Source organism: Dendrobates tinctorius, unplaced genomic scaffold (genome assembly GCF_039654945.1).
Source record: "Dendrobates tinctorius isolate UK_male_01 unplaced genomic scaffold, ASM3965494v1 ptg000062l, whole genome shotgun sequence".
NCBI lineage: Eukaryota > Metazoa > Chordata > Amphibia > Anura > Dendrobatidae > Dendrobates > Dendrobates tinctorius.
The window spans coordinates 16,053,603-16,076,649 of record NW_027361730.1 but is presented as its reverse complement, the minus strand read 5'-3'; positions in this window follow the sequence as shown (position 1 = coordinate 16,076,649).

Genomic DNA, 23,047 nt, shown 5'->3' with positions numbered 1-23,047 from the left:
CAGTGGATTAAGAGTAAGGGGTATAGAAAAGATCACATTGGGTATACGTGGAGGCCAAACTAGTCATTTGCTCAAGCGATTAGAAACAAAATGGATTTGGACTTTACAGTCGTTACAACCACATAACTTAAATGAAAATATGAGTTTCACTCCACTCCTCTGAGTCCTTCACCCTGTTGATTTTATCACACCCATCCTATTCCAGTTTTAACATTATGTGTTCGTTTTTATTTGTTTTCATTATTCTTTTTATATATTATCACATGATTCTAGTCTTCATGTGTTGGGTTGCTCTTTCACTTCAGATAGCCGTTCTCTGAAGGGATGTCAGTTGAAGGTAGGTTATATTTATTCGATACCTAAAAAGGACATTTACATCTGAAGGGATGTCTGTTGGAGAAGATATCCGAAACAAGTGGAGTCCTTATTTATGTCCATCCGGAACCTACAAGGACATTTGCACTCTATACAACAATATATGCGTTATGAAATATGACCCTATTTGTTATTTATTTTTTTTATAGTGGTTTGAAAAAACCTCTATATTGTAATCCGAACGTTGCTAACTTATTCTTCTTATTATTAAGTTGATTTCCGCAATTAATACGGCCCGAACCGCTACACGCACAGACTCCGTTGAGGTGTTGTTTCGAAGCCAGCGTCCACAAGAGGTGTGCTAAGTATTTTTCGTGTCGATCGGATTTGTAGTTTTTGCGCAATTTGCGTTTGAAATTTTTTTTCCCGTCATTGGAATGCATTGTCTCCAATGCTTTTCAATGGGAAATGGCAAAACGTGCCCTGAGGCGATTGAAATGGCAGTTAAGCTCATTGATATGCGCAGGCACACCCAGTTACTATGCCAACGCCTACGAACATCACATGATGCCCCCAGGACAGAGCTTCTGCCACATAATATCAGCTCTTAAAGCGAAACCCACAGCACAAATGCAAATCTAGCTTCATCACATGACACATGCCCCTGAGAGAGAATGTCCGCCAAAGTGGATTTAGAAGAAGCCCAGTGAGCCAAACTAGCTCTTAAAGGGCCGACGAGCCAAAGTGATAGTTAAAGGGCCGGCGCACCGAAATGAGTCTTAAAGGGCCGACACGCCAAATCAAAAGCTGAGTGACCCCAGGCTCCAAATCGGAGACTGATCGACCCCGGCCTCCAAATCGGAGGCTGATCGACCCCGGCCTCCAAATCGGAGGCTGATCAACCCAGGCCTCCAAATCGGAGGCTGAGCCACCCAGGCCTCCAAATCGGAGGCTGATCGATCCCGGCCTCCAAATCGGAGCCTGAGCCACCCCGGCCTCCAAATCGGAGGCTGATCGACCCCGGCCTCCAAATCGGAGGCTGATCGACCCCGGCCTCCAAATCGGAGGCTGATCGACCCCGGCCTCCAAATCGGAGGCTGATCGACCCCGGCCTCCAAATCGGAGGCTGATCGACCCCGGCCTCCAAATCGGAGGCTGATCGACCCCGGCCTCCAAATCGGAGGCTGATCCACCCCGGCCTCCAAATCGGAGGCTGAGCCACCCCGGCCTCCAAATCGGAGGCTGATCGACCCGGCCTCCAAATCGGAGGCTGATCGACCCGGCCTCCAGATCGGAGGCTGAGCCACCCCGGCCTCCAAATCGGAGGCTGAGCCACCCCGGCCTCCAAATCGGAGGCTGATCAACCCCGGCCTCCAAATCGGAGGCTGAGCCACCCCGGCCTCCAAATCGGAGGCTGAGCCACCCCGGCCTCCAAATCGGAGGCTGAGCCACCCCGGCCTCCAAATCGGAGGCTGAGCCACCCCGGCCTCCAAATCGGAGGCTGAGCCACCCCGGCCTCCAAATCGGAGGCTGATCGACCCCTGGGCCCCAAATCGGAGGCTGATCGACCCCGGCCTCCAAATCGGAGGCTGATCGACCCCGGCCTCCAAATCTTACCCAGAGTGGCCCCACCCACCAAATCGGACCCAGAGAGGCCCTGCTGTTATGATTGAGTCACCGTAGGAGGCAGACACAAAAATAGAAGCTACGTCCAGAAAACCAGAGAAGTTGGCAACTATCAGATTGCAGAGCCCTGAACCTATCAACACAACTAGCAGTAGCCGTGGGGGGTTCCTACGATGCCCTAGACCCCTCGATCACAGCCAGAGCGCTAAATAGCCTAAAGACAGAAAAGGAAATCTAAACTGCCCCAGAGCAGACCCCAAAGTAAAAGGCAGCCACCAACATATAATGACGGTGAAGCAAGATGAAAAAACACTCACACAGATAGAAAGATAGGATGAGCAAATGATGGGGCCCAAGCTAGCTAAACAGAACAGGAAAGGAAGGTTGCTGTCTGCAATCTGCCAAAACCCTATCAAAGACATAAGCCAACAAGCTGATATAAAAAAGACCCTGAAGCAGCTAGGCTTCAAAAACTAAATCAGCACTCAGGTATTTTCAGAAGACAGAGCAAAAGGAATTCAGCACACCCCAGCAGGGAATGGCAGAAATCCAGAAAAACAAAGCAAAACAAAGTCTAAGCACAAATGCAAAAAGCCGAGCAGAAAACTTAGCTTTAGAGGAGCAGGAATTCAGACTGGTCTCCAAGGATCCCACAGAGAAATTACCCGCAGGGCAGAAGGGCGTCGGCAGCCTTATATCCAGTCAGCAACTCCACTCAGCCAGTCATCATCATCAGACTCAGGTGTTTGATAATCAGGCTCACTACCTTTCTTTACCAGAAGAGGGAGTTCCTCGGGCCTCAGTAGTGAAGGGGAAAATGAACTCACAACAGTACCTCCCCCTTGAGGAGGGGTCACCGAACCCTCAACCACGCCACCAGGGCGATCAGGGTGAGCCCGATGAAAGGCACGCACCAATCTTTTGGCATGAATATCAGAGGCAGAGACCCAGGAATTATCCTCCTGACCATAACCCTTCCACTTAACCAAATACTGGAGTCTCCGTCTAGCCAGACGGGAATCCAGTACTTTCTCTACCTCATATTCCATGTTACCTTCAACCAATACAGGGTCTGGAGGTGCCACCCCTGGAACAACAGGTTCAACAAACCTCTTCAACAAAGATTTATGGAACACATTATGGATTTTAAAAGTGACAGGAAGAGCCAAACGAAAAGAGACCGGATTAATAATCTCCAAAATCTTGTAAGGTCCAATAAATCTAGGCTTAAACTTAGGAGAAGCCACCTTCATAGCAATATTTTTTGATGATAACCACACCATATCACCAACCTTAAACTGGGGACCAATGGTCCTATGTCGGTTGGAAAACCGCTGGGCCTTTTCTTGGGAGAGAGTTAACTTGTCCACCACTTGGTCCCAGATCTGGTGCATTCTCTCCACCACAGTGTCAACACTTGGGCAGGCAGAGGGCTCCACCTGCCCTGAAGAAAATCGAGGATGAAACCCAAAGTTACAAAAAAAAGGTGACATCAAAGTGGCAGAACTAGCTCTATTATTTAAAGCAAATTCGGCCAAGGGAAAAATGAAACCCAATCATCCTGATCAGCAGAAATAAAACATCTCAAATATGACTCCAAGGTCTGGTTTGTTCTCTCTGTCTGCCCATTGGTCTGAGGGTGAAAAGCAGAGGAGAAGGACAACTGAATTCCCAGCTTGGAACAGAAAGATCTCCAAAATCTAGACACAAACTGGACTCCTCTGTCAGATACAATGTTCTCAGGAATCCCGTGCAAGCGAACCACCTGTTGTAAAAACAGGGGCACCAACTCAGAGGAAGACGGCAACTTAGGGAGTGGTACAAGATGAACCATCTTAGAGAACCTATCACAAATCACCCAAATAACAGTCATCCTTTGAGAGACAGGCATATCAGAGATGAAATCCTTTGAAATATGGGTCCATGGCTTCTTGGGGACAGGCAAAGGCATCAACAACCCACTAGAGCGAGAACACGATTTAGATCGGGAGCACGTCCCACAGGACTGCACAAAATTCCTGACATCACGAGACAAGGAGGGCCACCAAAAAGACCGACTCACCAGATCTCTAGTACCAAAAATACCTGGATGACCAGCCAAAGCAGAGCAATGAACTTCAGACATCACTCTCTTCTTCCACTGGTCAGGAACATGCAACTTTCCACTGGGACAACGCTCAGGTTTGTCCTCCTGGAACTCTTCCAGAGCACGTCTCAAATCGGGCGAGATGGCAGAAAGAACTACCCCTTCGCCTAAGATGGTAGCAGGCTTGGTCACCACAGGAGAATCAGCAAAGAAGCTCCTAGAGAGGGCGTCTGCCTTGACATTCTTAGTTCCAGGAAGAAAAGAAACCACAAAATCAAAACGTGTAAAAAACAAGGCCCACCTAGCCTGTCTAGGGTTCAAGCGCTTAGCCGACTCTAGGTAAATCAAATTCTTGTGGTCAGTGAGGACCACGACTTGATGCTTAGCTCCCTCCAACCAATGTCTCCACTCCTCAAATGCCCATTTCATGGCCAACAGTTCCCTATTCCCCACATCATAGTTACGTTCAGATGGAGAGAACTTTCGGGAAAAGAAAGCACAGGGATTCATTTTAGATGTTACAGGATCCTTTTGGGACAAAACAGCTCCTGCACCAATCTCAGAAGCATCCACCTCTACCTGGAACGGAAGTGAGACATCCGGTTGCCGCAAAACCGGGGCGGAGGTGAATCTTCGCTTCAGCTCCTGAAAGGAAGAAACAGCCTCCGGAGACCAATTTAACACATCAGCACCCTTCTTAGTCAAATCAGTCAATGGCTTGGCAATACTAGAAAATTTTGCTATAAATTTCCGATAAAAATTAGCAAAACCCAAAAACTTCTGGAGGGCCTTCAAAGAAGTGGGCTGAACCCAATCGTAAATGGCCTGTACCTTGGCCGGGTCCATTTCAATAGTTGACGGGGACAAAATAAATCCCAAAAAAGAAATCCTCTGTACTCCAAAAAGGCATTTAGATCCTTTGACATACAGGGAATTCTCCCTCAAGATCCGGAACACAGTCCGAATATGTTCCACATGAGAATCCCAATCCTTGGAGAAGATCAAAATATCATCCAGATAGATAATCAAAAATTTATCGACAAAATCTCGGAAAATATCGTTCATGAAGCACTGGAAGACAGAAGGGGCATTAGTGAGCCCAAAAGGCATCACCAGGTACTCAAAATGTCCCTCTGGAGTATTAAACGCCGTCTTCCATTCATCCCCATGCTTAATGCGAATAAGATTATACGCCCCCTGAGGTCAAGCTTGGTAAACCAGCAAGCACCTTTAACTCTGGAGAATAGATCAGAAATCAGGGGTAACGGATACTGATATTTAACAGTAATTTTGTTGAGGGCACGATAATCAATACAAGGTCTTAATGATCCATCCTTTTTGGCTACAAAAAAAAACCGGCACCTAAGGGTGACGAGGATGGTCTAATATGACCCTTCTCCAACGCCTCCTTAATATAGGATCGCATAGCCTCGTGCTCGGGTACAGATAAATTGAAGAGCCGACCCTTTGGAAATTTACACCCCGGGCTCAGTTCAATTGCACAGTCATAACTCCTATGAGGAGGCAGAGACGCAGACTCATTCTCACTAAATACATCATAAAAGTCCGCCAAATAATCAGGAACATCATGCGACTGAGGAGAGGTGGAAAACACAGGAGCCTCACTAAAGGCACACCGACAACCCCAACTCACCACAGACACAGATTTCCAATCCAAAACTGGATTATGAATTTGTAACCAGGGAAACCCCAGAACAATAGTATCATGCAGATTATGCAACACCAAAAATCTGCAATTTTCTTGATGGTCTGGGGCGACCCGCATTACCACCTGGGTCCAAAACTGAGGTTTATTTTTAGCCAAAGGAGTAGCATCAATTCCCCTCAAAGGGATAGGCGTCTGCAGAGGTGTCATCGGAAATCCACAACGTTTAGCAAAATCCAAGTCCATTAGGTTTAGGGCTGCTCCCGAATCCACAAAAGCCTTGGTGGAAAATGTGGACAGGGAGCAGATCAGAGTAATAGCCAGAAGAAACTTAGGTTGAACACCACCAACAGAAAACGTGTGTGCAAAGCGTTTCTCTCGTTTAGGACAGACAGAAATAATATGCGAGGCATCTCCACAGAAAAAACACAACTTATTACGCCTTCTGAACTCCTGACGCTGCTCTCTGGAAAAAACTCTATCACATTGCATAGGTTCAGACATTTGTTCAACAGGTGGCAACACCTCTCGTGCAGCTTTGCGTTCGCGCAAACGCCGATCAACCTGAATGGCTAATGACATAGAATCGTCAAGACCAGAGGGAACAGGAAATCCCACCATAGTATCTTTTACGGCTTCTGACAACCCCTTCCGAAAGAGAGCAGCCAAGGCATTATCATTCCAGGTAGTAAGTACTGCCCACTTTCAGAATTTTTGACAGTACAATTCTGCAGAATCACGACCCTGGTTCAATGCCAGCAGGGTCTTTTCAGCCTGATCAATGGCATTAGGTTTGTCATACAACAACCCCAAGGCCTGAAAAAATGCTTTCACATTAGTCAGAATAGGATCATCTGGTTTCAAAGAAAACGCCCAATCCTGGGGATCGCCACGCAGCAAAGAGATGACAATTTTAACCTGCTGTGCGGAGCTCCCTGACAAGTTGGGCTTCAAGGCAAAAAATAATTTACAATTATTTTTGAAATTCAAAAATTTAGACCGATCCCCAAAAAATACATCAGGTGTAGGAATCTTTGGTTCAGCAGCATGTGAATGAGCAAGGTAGGCGGAAATTCCCCGCACTTCCGCAGCGAGCTGCTCCACACGATCAGACAATTGCTTTATCTCCATTGAGAGAAAAAAAAAATCCCCCTACGGCCTCAGAGATATAGAGGAAAAAATATACACACTTTTTTTTTTTTTTTTACAATTCTTTCCTGCTATTGAGTACCCTAGGATCTGCGGTATGGCGGGTGATTCTGTTATGATTGAGTCACCGTAGGAGGCAGACACAAAAATAGAAGCTACGTCCAGAAAACCAGAGAAGTTGGCAACTATCAGATTGCAGACCCCTGAACCTATCAACACAACTAGCAGTAGCCGTGGGGGGTTCCTACGATGCCCTAGACCCCTCGATCACAGCCAGAGCCCTAAATAGCCTAAAGACAGATAAGGAAATCTAAACTGCCCCAGAGCAGACCCCAAAGTAAAAGGCAGACCCCAACATATAATGACGGTGAAGCAAGATGAAAAAACACTCACACAGATAGAAAGATAGGCTGAGCAAACGATGGGGCCCAAGCTAGCTAAACAGAACAGGAAAGGAAGGTTGCTGTCTGCAATCTGCCAAAACCCTATCAAAGACATAAGCCAACAAGTTGATATAAAAAAGACCCTGAGGCAGCTAGGCTTCAAAAACTAAATCAGCACTCAGGTATTTTCAGAAGACAGAGCAAAAGGAATTCAGCACACCCCAGCAGGGAATGGCAGAAATCCAGAAAAACAAAGCAAAACAAAGTCTAAGCACAAATGCAAAAAGCCGAACAGAAAACTTAGCTTTAGAGGAGCAGGAATTCAGACTGGTCTCCAAGGATCCCACAGAGAAATCACCCGCAGGGTAGAAGGGCGTCGGCAGCCTTATATCCAGTCAGTAACTCCACTCCGCCAGTCATCATCATCAGACTCAGGTGTTTGATAATCAGGCTCACTACCTTTCTTTACCAGAAGAGGGAGTTCCTCGGGACTCAGTAGTGAAGGGGAAAATGACCTCACAACACCCTGCCCACCAAATCAGACCCAGAGGGGCCCCGCCCACTAAATCGAACCCAGAGTGGCCCCGCCCACCAAATTGGACCGAGTGGTCCCGCCCACAAAATCGGACCCTGAGGGGCCCCTGCCACAAAATCGGACCCTGAGGGGCACCAACAAAATCGGACCCCGAGGGGCCTCGGCCACAAAATCGGACACTGATGGGCCCCAGTCACAAAATCGGACCCTGAGGGGCCCCAACCACCAAATCGGACCCTGAGGGGCCCCACCCACCAAAACAGATTCTGAGTGGCCCCGCCCACTAAATCGGACCCTGAGGGGCCCCGCCCACCAAATTAGACCCTGAGGGTCCCCGCCCACTAAATCGGATTCTGAAGGGCCCCACCCACCAAATCGGACCCTGAGGGGCCCCACCCACAAAATCGGACCCTGAGGGGCCCCGCCCACCAAATCAGATTCTGAGTGGCCCCAACCACAAAATCAGACCCTGAGGGGCCCACCCACCAAATCGGACCCTGAGGGGCCCCACCCACCAAATCGGACCCTGACGGGCCCCGGCCACAAAATTGGACCCTGAGGGGCCCCACCCACAAAATCAGACCCTGAGGGGTTCCGGCCACCAAATCGGACCCTGACGGGCCCCGGCCACAAAATCGAACCCTGAGGGGCCCCGCCCACCAAATCAGACCCTGAGGGTCCCCGCCCACCAAATCGGACCCTGAGGGGCCCCAACCACAAAATCGGACCCTGAGGGGCCCCACCCACCAAATCGGACCCTGAGGGGCCCCACCCACCAAATCGGACCCTGAGGGGCCCCGGCCACAAAATCGGACCCTGAGGGGCCCCACCCACAAAATCAGACCCTGAGGGGTTCCGGCCACCAAATCGGACCCTGACGGGCCCCGGCCACAAAATTGAACCCTGAGGGGCCCCGTCCACCAAATCGGACCCTGAGGGGCCCCGACCACAAAATCGGACTCTGAGGGGCCCCACCCACAAAATCGAACCCTGAGGGGCCCCGGCCACCAAATCGGACCCTGAGGGGCCCTGGCCACAAAATTGGACCCTGAGGGGCCCCACCCACAAAATCAGACCCTGAGGGGTTCCGGCCACCAAATCGGACCCTGACGGGCCCCGGCCACAAAATCGAACCCTGAGGGGCCCCGTCCACCAAATCAGACCCTGAGGGGCCCCGACCACAAAATCGGACTCTGAGGGGCCCCACCCACAAAATCGAACCCTGAGGGGCCCCGGCCACCAAATCGGACCCTGAGGGGCCCCACCCACAAAATCAGACCCTGAGGCCAAAGTGGCCCCTGAGAGGCACCCACAGTTAAACGGATCCAGAGTTGAAAGTCTTGCAGGGGCAGCAGGCAAGTCTCTCTTAAAGGGGCAGCATTTCAAACCACTATCTGTACTTCCTTCAGGAAATACACATCTAGGTCTTCTTATTATTATAGTGGTTTGAAAAAACCACTATATTGTAATCCGAACGCTGCTAACTTATTCTTCTTATTATTAAGTTGATTTCCGCAATTAATGCGGCCCGAACCGCTACACGCACAGACTCCGTTGAGGTGTCATTTCGAAGCCAGCGTCCACGAGAGGTGTGCTAAGTATTTTTCGTGTCGATCGGATTTGTAGTTTTTGCGCAATTTGCGTTTGAAATTTTTTTTTCCCGTCATTGGAATGCACTGTCTCCAATGCTTTTCAATGGGAAACTAGATGTGTATTTCCTGAAGGAAGTACAGATAGTGTTTTGAAATGGTGCCCGGGCTGCCCCTTTAAGTGAGACTTGCCTGCTGCCCCTGCAAGACTTTCAACTCAGGATCCGTTTTAACTGTGAGGGCCTCTCAGGGGCCACTTTGGCCTCAGAGTCTGATTTTGTGGGTGTGGCCCCTCAGGGTCCGATTTTGTGGGTGGGGCCCCTCAGGGTCCGATTTTGTGAGTGGAGCCCCTCAGGGTCTGATTTTGTGGCCGAGGCCCCTCAGAGTCCGATTTTGTGGCCGGGGCCCCTTAGGGTCTGATTTTGTGGGTGGGGCCCCTCAGGGTCCAATTTTGTGGGTGGGGCCCTTCAGGGCCTGATTTTGTAGCCGGGGCTCATCAGGGTCTGATTTTGTTGTTGGGGCCCCTCAGGGTCTGACTTTGTGGGTGGGGCCACTCTGGGTCCGATTTGGTGGGTGGGGCCACTCTGGGTCCGTTTTGTTGGGCGGGGCTACTCAGGGTCCGATTTTGTGGCCGGGGCCCCTCAGGTTCTGATTTTGTGGCCGGATCCCCTCAGGGTCCGATTTTGTGGGTGGGGCCCCTCAGGGTCCGATTTTGTGGCCGGGGCCCCTCAGGGTCCAATATTGTGGGTGGGGCCCTTCAGGGCCCGATTTTGTGGCCGGGGCTCCTCAGGGTCCGATTTTGTGGTTGGGGCCCCTCAGGTTCCGATTTTGTGGGTGGGGCCACTCTGGATCTGATTTGGTGGTCGGGGCCCCTCAGGGTCCGATTTTCTGTCCGGGGCCCCTCAAGGTCCGATTTTGTGGGTTGAGCACCTCAGGGTCCGATTTTGTGGGTGGAGCCCCCTGGGTCCATTTTGGTGGGAAGGTCCACTCTGGGTCCGATTTTGTGGTTGGGGTCCCTCAGGGTCCGATTTTGTTGTTGGGGCCCCTCGGGGTTCAATTTTGTAGGTGGGGTCCCTCAGGGTCCGATTTTGTGGCCGGGTCCCGTCAGGGTCCGATTTTGTGGCCGGGGCCAGTCAGGGTCCGATTTTGTGGGTGGGGCCCCTCAAGGTCCGATTTTGTGGGTGGGGCCCCTCAGGGTCCGATTTTGTGGCCGGGGCCCCTCAGGGTCCGATTTTGTGGGTGCGGCCCCTCAGGGTCCAATTTGGTGGGTGGGGCCACTCTGGGTCTGATTTGGTGGGCTGGGCCACTCTGGGTCCGATTTGGTGGGCGGGGCCACCCTGGGTCCAATTTGGATGCCAGGGTGGCTCAGCCTCCTTTTTGTAGGCCAGGGTCTATCAGCCTCCGATTTGGAGCCTTGGGTCACTCAGCTTTCGATTTGGCGCGCCGGCCCTTTAAGACTCATTTTAGTGCGCCGGCTCTTTAAGAATCACTTTGGCGCGTCGGCCTTTTAAGAGCCAGGGTGACTCACTGGGCTTCTAAATACACTTTGGCGCACATTCTCTCTCAGGGGCATACGTCATGTGATGAAGCTAGATTTGCATTTGTTCTGTGGGTTTTGCTTTAAGAGCTGATATTATATGGCAGAAGCTCTGTCTTGGAGAGGTCATGTGACGTTCGTCGGCGTTGGCATAGTAACTGGGTCTGCCTGCGCATATCAATGAGCTCAACTGCCATTTCAATCGCCTCAGGGCATGTTTTGTCTATAGCAACATTTCCCCATTCAAATGCATTGAGACAGTGCATTCCAATGACGGGAAAAAAAATTTTCAAACGCAAATTGCGCAAAAACTACAAATCCGATCGACACGAAAAATACTTAGCACACCTCTCATGGACGCTGGCTTCGAAACGACACCTCAACGGAGTCTGTGCGTGTAGCGGTTCGGGCTGTATTAATTGCGGAAATCAACTTAATAATAATAATAAGAAGAAGAAGAATAAGTTAGCAGCGTTCGGATTACAATATAGTGGTTTTTTCAAACCACTATAATAAGTTAGCAGCGTTCGGATTACAATATAGTGTTTTTTTCAAACCACTATAATAATACTAGATGTGTATTTCCTGAAGGAAACACAGATAGTGGTTTGAAATGGTGCCCGGGCTGCCCCTTTAAGAGAGACTTGCCTGCTGCCCCTGCAAGACTTTCAACTCAGGATCCGTTTTAACTGTGGGGGCCACTCGGGGGCCGATTTGGTGGGCAGGGCCAGAGAGAGAGAGAAAGAACAGAGACCGAAAGATTCTATAAAGATACTATAGCAGCCCAGCTCCCATTGTAGTGCCCACCTGAGCCTCCTGGTGCAGGACATATCATGATCCGCTCACATGGCCGACATCCCCGATTCCAAGGCAATCCCGCTGTCCGCTCTGTCAGAGGAGGACACAGTGATGGATCTGAAGCATTCCCTGAAGTGCCTCCATGGTTCCGTCACAATCTCCTACTGAAATTACCTAATTTCTGGTCAGCTTCCAGCACGTCAATTCCGGCAGAACGTTACGTGCAAGTTTTAAATTGCTCCTTGGGGCTCCGCTGTGTACTCCTGTGTCCCGCGGGGAAAGTAAGCTCCCGGCTGGGGCAGTCTCTCTCTCAAAATCGGGACTGTCTCGCTGGATCCGGGACGGTTGGGACTCGGGAGGTATAAATGCTCCCCACCATACACCTCGTACACACACAGCTCCGCTTCGTACACCTTGTACACACGGGCTTCACTCCGTACACCCCCGGCTCTGCTCCGCTCCATAAACACACAGCTCTGCTCCATAAACACACGGCTCCGCTCTGTACACCTCGTACATACACGGCTCTGCTCCGCACACCTTGTAAACCCCTCCTTACCCCACCCAAGAACACACACGGCTCTGCTACATCCACCTTGTAAAACCCCTCCTGTCCCCACCCAAGTACACACACGGCCCTGCTACATCCACCTTGTAAACCCCTCCTGACCCCACCCAAGAACACACACGGCTCTGCTACATCCACCTTGTAAAACACCTCCAGACCCCACGCAAGTACACACACGGCTCTGCTACATCCACCTTGTTAAACCCCTCCTGACCCAACACAAGTACACACACGGCTCTGCTGCATCCACCTTGTAAAACACCTCCTGACCCACACAAGTACACACACGGCTCTGCTACATCCACCTTGTAAAACCCCTCCTGACCCCACACAAGTACACACACGGCTCTGCTACATCCACCTTGTAAACCCCTCCTGACCCCACACAAGTACACACACGGCTCTGCTACTACCACCTTGTAAAACCCCTCCTGACCCCTCACAAGTACACACACGGCTCTGCTACATCCATCTTGAAAAACCCCTCCTGACCCCACACAAGTACACACACGGCTCTCCTACATTCACCTTGTAAAACCCCTCTTGACCCCACACAAGTACACACACGGCTCTGCTACATCCACCTTGTAAAACCCCTCCTGACCCCACACAAGTACACACACGGCTCTGCTACATCCACCTTGTTAAACCCCTCCTGACCCACACAAGTACACACACGGCACTGCTACATCCACCTTGTAAAACACCTCCCTGACCCCACACAAGTACACACGCGGCTCTGCTACATCCACCTTGTAAACCCCACCTGACCCCACACAAGTACACACACGGCTCTGCTACATCCACCTTGTAAACCCCTCCTGACCCCACACAAGTGCACACACAGCTCTGCTACATCCACCTTGTAAACCCCTCCTAACCCCACACAAAGTACACACACGGCTCTGATACATCCACCTTGTAAAACACCTCCCTGACCCCACACAAGTACACACGGCTCTGCTACATCCACCTTGTAAACCTCTCCTAACCCCACTGTCCCACACATAAACGTTACCTCATCCATCCAGACTAGCACCATAATGACAAGCGACCAGCACAGCAGAGGCCTGCAGCCGCCCTGAACATGTGACCCCTGACTCCTCCCCTCCTGTGACCTCATCACAGGTCCTGTGCCGGCACCGCACACAAAATTACAGCCGAAGGAAGCGATGATCATTGCTAGCCCTAAGGCTGTGTGCACACGATGCAGATTTGCAGCGGATCCGCAGCGGATTTTACCGCGCAGAAGCGTTGCATATCCGCATTGTGAAGTACAGTAGCCTTAAAATCAGTGGAAAAAAAAAACCGCTGTGCAGATGCTGAGGATTTTTCGGCACGGTTTTCCTGCGGTACAAAATCCGCAGCATGTTACTTCTTTTGTGCGGTTTTCCATCTCCCCTGTCTCCAAATCCGCAGGGGGAAAACCGCACAAAAACCACAATAAAGCCGCAATAAAACCGCAGGAAAAATGGAAGAAATCCGCAGGGCTAAAAAGTCGTATGCACTCAGCCTAAGGGGCTGAATCATTGCATGGGTCCCTCGCGGAGGGCGCAGGATGGGGTCAGTACATGGGGGGCGTGGCGGCGGCCGGCGGGTATCCCAGACAGCGTGAGTGGGCCCTCCCATCTCGCCAGGGCCCCGCAATTGCCCCATGTTTTCCCTATGGCAACATTTTCCCGTTAAAATGCATTGAGACAATGCATTCCAATGACAGGAAAATGTTTTTCAAATGCAAATTGCGCAAAAACAACAAATCCGATCGACACGAAAAATACTTAGCACACCTCTCGTGGACGCTGGCTTCGAAACAACACCTCAACGGAGTCTGTGCGTGTAGCGGTTCGGGCAGCATTAATTGCGGAAATCAACTGAATAGTAATAATAATACTAGATGTGTATTTCCTGAAGGAAGTACAGATAGTGGTTTGAAATGGTGCCCGGGCTGCCCCTTTAAGAGAGACTTGCCTGCTGCCCCTGCAAGACTTTCAACTCAGGATACGATTTAACTGTGGGTGCCTCTCAGGGGCCACTTTGGCCTCATGGTCTGATTTTGTGGGTGGGGCCCCTCAGGGCCTGATTTTGTGGGTGGGGCCCCTCAGGGTCCGATTTTTTTGGGTGGGGCCTCTCAGGGTCCGATTTTGTGGCCGGGGCCACTCAGGGTCCGATTTGGTGGCCGGGGACCCTCAGGGTCCGATTTGGTGGCCGGGGCCCCTCAGGGTCTGATTTGGTGGGTGGGGTCCCTCAAGGTCCGATTTTGTGGCTGGGGCCCCTCAAGGTCCGATTTTGTGCCTGGGGCCCCTCAGGGTCCGATTTTGTGGCCGGGGCCAATCAGGATCCGATTTTTGTGGCCGGAACCCCTCAGGGTCCAATTTTGCAGGTGGGGCCCCTCAGGGTCCGATTTTGTGGCCGGGGACCGTCAGGGTCCGATTTTGTGGGTGGGACCTCTCAGGGTCCGATTTGGTGGGCGGGGCCCCTCAGGGTCCAATTTGGTGGGCAGGTCCCCTCAGGGTCCGATTTTGTGGGTTGGGCCCCTCAGGGTCCGATTTTGTGGCCGGGGCCCCTCAGGGTCTGATTTTGTGGCCGGGGCCCCTCAGGATCCGATTTTGTGGTTGGGTCCCCTCAGGGTCCGATTTTGTGGTTGGGGCCCCTCAGGGTCCGATTTTGTGGCCGCGGCCCCTCAGGGTCTGATTTTGTGGCCGCGGCCCCTCAGGGTCCGATTTTGTGGCAGGGGCCCCTCTGGGTCCGATTTTGTGGGTGGGGCCCCTCTGGGTCCAATTTGGTGGGCGGGACCACTCTGGGTCCAATTTGGTGGGCGGGGCCTCTCAGGGTCCGATTTTGTGGTTGGGTCCCCTCAGGGTCCGATTTTGTGGTTGGGGCCCCTCAGGGTCCGATTTGGTGGGCGGGGCCACTCTGGGTAAGATTTGGAGACTGGGGTCGCTCAGCCTCCAATTTGGAGGCCGGGGTCGTTGAGCTTCCGATTTGGAGGCCGAGGTCAAAAGGCCTCTGATTTGGAGGCCGGGGTCGATGAGACTTCGATTTGGAGGCCGGGGTGGCTCAGCCTCCGATTTGGAGGCCGGGGTGGCTCAGCCTCCGATTTGGAGGCCGGGGTGGCTCAGCCTCCGATTTGGAGGCCGGGGTGGCTCAGCCTCCGATTTGGAGGCCGGGGTGGCTCAGCCTCCGATTTGGAGGCCGGGGTGGCTCAGCCTCCGATTTGGAGGCCGGGGTGGCTCAGCCTCCGATTTGGAGGCCGGGGTGGATCAGCCTCCGATTTGGAGGCCGGGGTGGCTCAGCCTCCGATTTGGAGGCCGGGGTGGCTCAGCCTCCGATTTGGAGGCCGGGGTGGCTCAGCCTCCGATTTGGAGGCCGGGGTGGCTCAGCCTTCGATTTGGAGGCCGGGGTGGCTCAGCCTCCGATTTGGAGGCCGGGGTGGCTCAGCCTCCGATTTGGAGGCCGGGGTCGATCAGCCTCCGATTTGGAGTCCGGGGTGGCTCAGCCTCCTATTTGGAGTCCGGGGTGGCTCAGCCTCCTATTTGGAGGCCGGGGTGGCTCAGCCTCCTATTTGGAGGCCGGGGTGGCTCAGCCTCCTATTTGGAGGCCGGGGTGGCTCAGCCTCCGATTTGAAGGCCTGGGTCGATCAGCCTCCGATTTGGAGGCCGGGGTGGATCAGCCTCCGATTTGGAGGCCGGGGTGGATCAGCCTCCGATTTGGAGGCCGGGGTGGATCAGCCTCCGATTTGGAGGCCGGGGTGGATCAGCCTCCGATTTGGAGGCCGGGGTGGCTCAGCCTCCGATTTGGAGGCCGGGGTGGCTCAGCTTCCGATTTGGAGGCCGGGGTGGCTCAGCCTCCGATTTGGAGGCCGGGGTGGCTCAGCCTCCGATTTGGAGGCCGGGGTGGATCAGCCTCCGATTTGGAGGCCGGGGTGGATCAGCCTCCGATTTGGAGGCCGGGGTGGATCAGCCTCCGATTTGGAGGCCGGGGTGGCTCAGCCTCCGATTTGGAGGCCGGGGTGGCTCAGCCTCCGATTTGGAGGCCGGGGTCGATCAGCCTCCGATTTGGAGGCCGGGGTGGCTCAGCCTCCGATTTGGAGGCCGGGGTGGCTCAGCCTCCGATTTGAAGGCCTGGGTCGATCAGCCTCCGATTTGGAGGCCTGGGTGGATCAGACTCCGATTTGGAGGCCGGGGTGGATCAGGCTCCGATTTGGAGGCCGGGGTGGATCAGGCTCCGATTTGGAGGCCGGGGTGGATCAGCCTCCCATTAGGAGGCCGGGGTGGCTGATTGTCCGATTTGGAGGCCGGGGTGGCTCAGCCTCCGATTTGGAGGCCGGGGTGGCTCAGTCTCCGACTTGGTGTGTCGGCCCTTTAAGACTCATTTGGGTGCGCTGGCCCTTTAACAATCACTTTGGCGCGTTGGCCCTTTAAGAGCTAGTTTGGCTGACTGGGCTTCTTTTAAATCCACTTTGGCGCACACATTCTCTCTCAGGGGCATGTGTCATGTGATGAAGCTAGATTTGCATTTGTGCTGTGGGTTTCGCTTTAAGAGCTGATATCATGTGGCAGAGGCTCTGTGCTGGGGTTCAAGTGAAGTTCGTAGGCGTTGGCATAGTAACTGGGTCTGCCTGCGCATATCAATGAGCTCAACTGTCATTTCAATCGCCTCAGGGCACGTTTTGCCATTTCCTATTGAAAAGCATTGGAGACAGTGCATTCCAATGACGGGAAAAAAAATTTTCAAACGCAAATTGCGCAAAAACTACAAATCCGATCGACACGAAAAATACTTAGCACACCTCTCATGGACGCTGGCTTCGAAACGACACCTCAACGGAGTCTGTGCGTGTAGCGGTTCGGGCCGCATTAATTGCGGAAATCAACTTAATAATAATAATAAGAAGAAGAATAAGTTAGCAGCGTTCGGATTACAATATAGTGGTTTTTTCAAACCACTATAACTAGATGTGTATTTCCTGAAGGAAGTACAGATAGTGGTTTGAAATGGTGCCCGGGCTGCCCCTTTAAGAGAGACTTGCCTGCTGCCCCTGCAAGACTTTCAACTCAGGATACGATTTAACTGTGGGTGCCTCTCAGGGGCCACTTTGGCCTCAGGGTCTGATTTTGTGGGTGGGGCCCCTCAGGGCCTGATTTTGTGGCCGGGGCAACTCAGGGTCCGATTTGGTGGCCGGGGGCCCCTCAGGGTCCGATTTGGTGGGTGGGGCCCCTCAAGGTCCGATTTTGTGGCCGGGGCCCCTCAGGATCCGATTTTTGTGGCCGGAACCCCTTAGGGTCCAATTTTGTGGGTGGGGCCCCTTAGGGTCCGATTTTGTGGCCGGGGCCCGTCAGGGTCCGATTTTGTGGGTGGGGCCTCTCAGGGTCCGAATTGGTGGGCGGGGCCCCTCAGGGTCCAATTTGGTGGGCAGGGCCCCTCAGGGTCCGATTTTGTGGGTTGGGCCCCTCAGGGTCCGATTTTGTGGCCAGGGCCCCTCAGGGTACGATTTTGTGTCAGGGGCCCCTCAGGGTCCGATTTTGTGGTTGGGTCCCCTCAGGGTCCGATTTTGTGGTTGGGGCCCCTCAGGGTCTGATTTTGTGGCCGCGGCCCTTCAGGGTCCGATATTGTGGCAGGGGCCCCTCTGGGTCCGATTTTGTGGCAGGGGCCCCTCTGGGTCCGATTTGGTGGGCGGGACCACTCTGGGTCCAAGTTGGTGGGTGGGGCCTCTCAGGGTTCGATTTTGTGGTTGGGTCCCCTCAGGGTCCGATTTTGTGGTTGGGGCCCCTCAGGGTCCGATTTTATGGCCGGAGCCCATCAGGGTCCAATTTTGTGACTGGGGCCCATCAGGGTCCGATTTTGTGGCCGCGGCCCCTCAGGGTCTGATTTTGTGGGCGGAGCCCCTCTGGGTCCAATTTGGTGGGCGGGACCACTCTGGGTCCAATTTGGTGGGCGGGACCACTCTGGGTCCAATTTGGTGGGCGGGGCCTCTCAGGGTCCGATTTGGTGGGCGGGACCCCACAGGGTCCAATTTGGTGGGCGGGGCCCCTTAGGGTCCGATTTGGTGGGCAGGGCCTCTATGGGTCTGATTTGGTGGGTGGGGCCACTCTGGGTAAGATCTGGAGGCTGGGGTCGCTCAGCCTCCAATTTGGAGGCCGGGGTCGTTGAGCTTCCGATTTGGAGGCCGAGGTCAAAGAGCCTCCGATTTGGAGGCCGGGGTCGATGCGCTTCCGATTTGGAGGCCGGGGTCGATGAGCCTCCGATTTGGAGGCCGGGGTGGCCCAGCCTCCGATTTGGAGGCCGGGGTGGCTCAGCCTCCGATTTGGAGGCCGGGGTGGCTCAGCCTCCGATTTGGAGGCCGGGGTGGCTCAGACTCCGATTTGGAGGTCGGGGTGGCTCAGCCTCCGATTTGGAGGCCGGGGTGGCTCAGCCTCCGATTTGGAGGCCGGGGTGGCTCAGCGTCCGATTTGGAGGCCGGGGTGGCTCAGCGTCCGATTTGGAGGCCGGGGTGGCTCAGCGTCCGATTTGGAGGCCGGGGTGGCTCAGCCTCCGATTTGGAGGCCGGGGTGGCTCAGTCTCCGATTTGGAGGCCGGGGTGGCTCAGCCTCCGATTTGGAGGCCGGGGTGGCTCAGTCTCCGATTTGGTGTGTCGGCCCTTTAAGACTCATTTGGGTGCGCTGGCCCTTTAAGAGCTAGTTTGGCTCACTGGGCTTCTTTTAAATCCACTTTGGCGCACACATTCTCTCTCAGGGGCATGTGTCATGTGATGAAGCTAGATTTGCATTTGTGCTGTGGGTTTCGCTTTAAGAGCTGATATTATGTGGCAGAGGCTCTGTGCTGGGGTTCAAGTGAAGTTCGTAGGCGTTGGCATAGTAACTGGGTCTGCCTGCGCATATCAATGAGCTCAACTGTCATTTCAATCGCCTCAGGGCACATTTTGCCATTTCCTATTGAAAAGCATTGGAGACAGTGCATTCCAATGACGGGAAAAAAAATTTTCAAACGCAAATTGCGCAAAAACTACAAATCCGATCGACACGAAAAATACTTAGCACACCTCTCATGGACGCTGGCTTTGAAACGACACCTCAACGGAGTCTGTGTGTGTAGCGGTTCGGGCCGCATTAATTGCGAAAAGAAGAAGAAGAAGAAGAAGAAGTTGTTAGCAGCGTTCGGATTACAATATAGTGGTTTTTTCAAACCACTATAACTAGATGTGTATTTCCTGAAGGAAGTACAGATAGTGGTTTGAAATGGTGCCTGGGCTGCCCCTTTAAGAGAGACTTGCCTGCTGCCCCTGCAAGACTTTCAACTCTGGATCCACTTTAACTGTGGGGGCCACTCGGGGGCCGATTTGGTGGGCGGGGCCAGAGAGAGAGAGAAAGAACAGAGACAGAAAGATTCTATAAAGATACTATAGCAGCCCAGCTCCCATTGTAGTGCCCACCTGAGCCTCCTGGTGCAGAACATATCATGATCCGCTTACATGGCCGACATCCCCGATTCCAAGGCGATCCTGCTATCCGTGCTGTTGGAGGACACAGTGATGGATCTGAAGCATTCTCTGAAGTGCCTCCATGGTTCCGTCACAATCTCCTACTGAAATTACCTAATTTCTGGTCAGCTTCCAGCACGTCAAATCCGGCAGAACGTTACGTGCAAGTTTCAAATTGCTCCTTGGGGCTCCGCTGTGTACTCCTGTGTCCCGCGGGGAAAGTAAGCTCCCGGCTGGGGCAGTCTCTCTCTCAAAATCGGGACTGTCTCGCTGGATCCGGGACGGTTGGGACTCGGGAGGTATAAATGCTCCCCACCATACACCTCGTACACACACAGCTCCGCTTCGTACACCTTGTACACACGCAGCTTCACTCCGTACACCCCCGGCTCTGCTCCGCTCCATAAACACACAGCTCTGCTCCATAAACACACAGCTCCGCTCTGTACACCTCGTACACACACGGCTCTGCTCCATACACCTTGTAAACCCCTCTTAACCCCACCCAAAAACACACACGGCTCTGCTACATCCACCTTGTAAAATCCCTCCTGACCCCACACTAGTACACACATGGCTCTGCTACATCCACCTTGTAAAACCCCTCCTGACCCCACACAAGTACACACACGGCTCTGCTACATCCACCTTGTTAAACCCCTCCTGACCCCACACAAGTACACACACGGCTGTGCTACATCCACCTTGTAAAACCCCTCCTGAACCCACACAAGTACACACACGGCTCTGCTACATCCACCTTGTTAAACCCCTCCTGACCCCACACAAGTACACACACGGCTCTGGTACATCCACCTTGTAAAACACCTCCCGACCCACACAAGTACACACACGGCTCTGCTACATCCACCTTGTAAAACCCCTCCTGACTCCACACAAGTACACACATGGCTCTGCTTCATCCACCTTTTAAACCCCTCCTGACCCCACACAAGTACACACATGTCTCTGCTACATCCACCTTCTAAACCCCTCCTGACCCCACACAAGTACACACGGCCCTTCTACATCCACCTTGTTAAACCCCTCCTGACCCCTCACAAGTACACACACGGCTTTGCTACATCCACCTTGTAAAACACCTCCTGACCCACACAAGTACACACACAGCTCTGCTACATCCACCTTGTAAAACCCCTCCTGACCCCACACAAGTACACACACACGGCTCTGCTTCATCCACCTTGTAAACCCCTCCTGACCCCACACAAGTACATACATGGCTCTGCTACATCCACCTTCTAAACCCCTGCTTACCCCACACAAGTACACACACGGCTCTGCTACATCCACCTTGTAAACCCCTCCTGACCCCACACAAGTACACACACGGCCCTGCTACATCCACCTTGTAAACCCCTCCTGACCCCACACAAGTACACACACGGCTATGCTACATCCACCTTGTTAAACCCCTCCTGACCACACACAAGTACACACACGGCTCTGCTACATCCACCTTGTAAAACACCTCCTGACCCATACAAGTACACACACGGCTCTGCTACATCCACCTTGTAAAACCCCTCCTGACCCCACACAAGTACACACACACGGCTCTGCTTCATTCACCTTGTAAACCCCTCCTGACCCCACACAAGTACACACACGGCTCTGCTACATCCACCTTGTAAACCCCTCCTGACCCCACACAAAGTACACACACGGCTCTGATACATCCACCTTGTAAACCCCTCCTGACCCCAAACAAGTACACACACGACTCTGCTACATTCACCTTGTAAAACCCCTCCTGACCCCACACAAGTACACACACGGCTATGCTACATCCACCTTGTAAAACCCCTCCTGACTCCACACAAGTACACACACGGCTCTGCTACATCCACCTTGTTAAACCCCTCCTGACCACACACAAGTACACACACGGCTCTGCTACATCCACCTAATAAAACACCTCCTGACCCATACAAGTACACACACGGCTCTGCTACATCCACCTTGTAAACCCCTCCTGACCCCACACAAGTACACACACGGCTCTGCTACATCCACTTTGTAAACCCCTCCTGACCCCACACAAAGTACACACACGGCTCTGCTACATCCACTTTGTAAATCCCTCCTGACCCCACACAAGTACACACACGGCTCTGCTACATCCACCTTGTAAACCCCTCCTGACCCCACACAAAGTACACACACGGCTCTGATACATCCACCTTGTAAACCCCTCCTGACCCCACACAAGTACACACACGGCTCTGCTACATTCACCTTGTAAAACCCCTCCTGACCCCACACAAGTACACACACAGCTCTTCTACATCTACCTTGTAAAACCCCTCCTGACCCCACACAAGTACACACACGGCTATGCTACATCCACCTTGTAAACCCCTCCTGACCCCACACAAGTACACACACGGCTCTGCTACATCCACCTTGTTAAACCCCTCCTGACCACACACAAGTACACACACGGCTCTGCTACATCCACCTTGTAAAACACCTCCTGACCCATACAAGTACACACACGGCTCTGCTACATCCACCTTGTAAACCCCTCCTGACCCCACACAAAGTACACACATGGCTCTGGTACATCCACCTTGTAAAACACCTCCCTGACCCCACATAAGTACACACACGGCTCTGCTACATCCACCTTGTAAACCCCTCCTGACCCCACACAAGTACATACACAGCTCTGCTACATCCACCTTGTAAACCCCTCCTGACCCATACAAGTACACACACGGCTCTGCTACATCCACCTTGTAAACCCCTCCTGACCCCACACAAGTACACACACGGCTCTGCTACATCCACCCTGTTAAACCCCTCCTGACCACACACAAGTACACACACGGCTCTGCTACATCCACCTTGTAAAACACCTCCTGACCCATACAAGTACACACACGGCTCTGCTACATCCACCTTTTAAACCCCTCCTGACCCCACACAAAGTACACACATGGCTCTGGTACATCCACCTTGTAAAACACCTCCCTGACCCCACACAAGTACACACGCGGCTCTGCTACATCTACCTTGTAAACCCCTCCTGACCCCACACAAGTACACACACGGCTCTGCTACATCCACTTTGTAAACCCCTCCTGACCCATACAAGTACACACACGGCTCTGCTACATCCACCTTGCAAACCCCTCCTGACCCCACACAAGTACACACACGGCTCTGCTACATCCACCTTGTGAACCCCTCCTGAACAATACAAGTACACACACGGCTCTGTTACATCCACCTTGTAAAACACCTCCCTGACCCCACTGTCCCACACATAAACGTTACCTCATCCATCCAGAC